This window comes from Galeopterus variegatus, unplaced genomic scaffold (assembly GCF_000696425.1).
Source record: "Galeopterus variegatus unplaced genomic scaffold, G_variegatus-3.0.2 Scaffold2824, whole genome shotgun sequence".
NCBI classification, from domain to species: Eukaryota; Metazoa; Chordata; class Mammalia; order Dermoptera; family Cynocephalidae; genus Galeopterus; species Galeopterus variegatus.
Genome location: NW_007728935.1, coordinates 32,293 through 32,611, shown reverse-complemented (window position 1 = coordinate 32,611; position 319 = coordinate 32,293).

Here is a 319-nt window from a genome sequence, read left to right as displayed (position 1 = left end):
TGAGAACCACCGTTGTGGAACGAGCACTTGGCCAGGAAGCTGCAAAACCTTGACTAGAGTCTTGATTCTGCCACTTATTTTGAGCATGTCACAATCCACTCAAGACTGCTTCCTCTTCTATAAAACAAGCATAATCTCTGCCTTCTCCTTTGCAGAGTACTTGTTGTATTAGCCAAATGAGGTAATGTAAATACCATACAAATACAAGGACTATTTCTCAATGTAGCCCATGAATAGAACTTGCTTATTTGGGATTAAGTTGGATACTTAACAATGCTCTTATCATTCATAGTGTGTCAATTTATTTATTTATTTATTT